Raw genomic sequence first — 205 nt, 5'->3', positions numbered from 1 at the left:
CCTCTTCCTCTTCATATCCTCTTCCTCAGCCTCATCCTCATCCTGATCTTATCATCAGCCTCATCCTCATCCTCATTCTCCATCTCCTACTATCCTCATCCTCTTGGTCATCCTCATCCTCATCCTATCCTCATCCTCTTCCAAATACTCACGTCATGCTATCCTCATCGTCATCCTCGTCCTCATCCTATCCCCATCCTATCCT

The sequence above is a fragment of the Lupinus angustifolius genome, chromosome LG08 (assembly GCF_001865875.1).
Source record: "Lupinus angustifolius cultivar Tanjil chromosome LG08, LupAngTanjil_v1.0, whole genome shotgun sequence".
NCBI classification, from domain to species: domain Eukaryota; kingdom Viridiplantae; phylum Streptophyta; class Magnoliopsida; order Fabales; family Fabaceae; genus Lupinus; species Lupinus angustifolius.
This window is presented reverse-complemented; position numbering follows the sequence as displayed.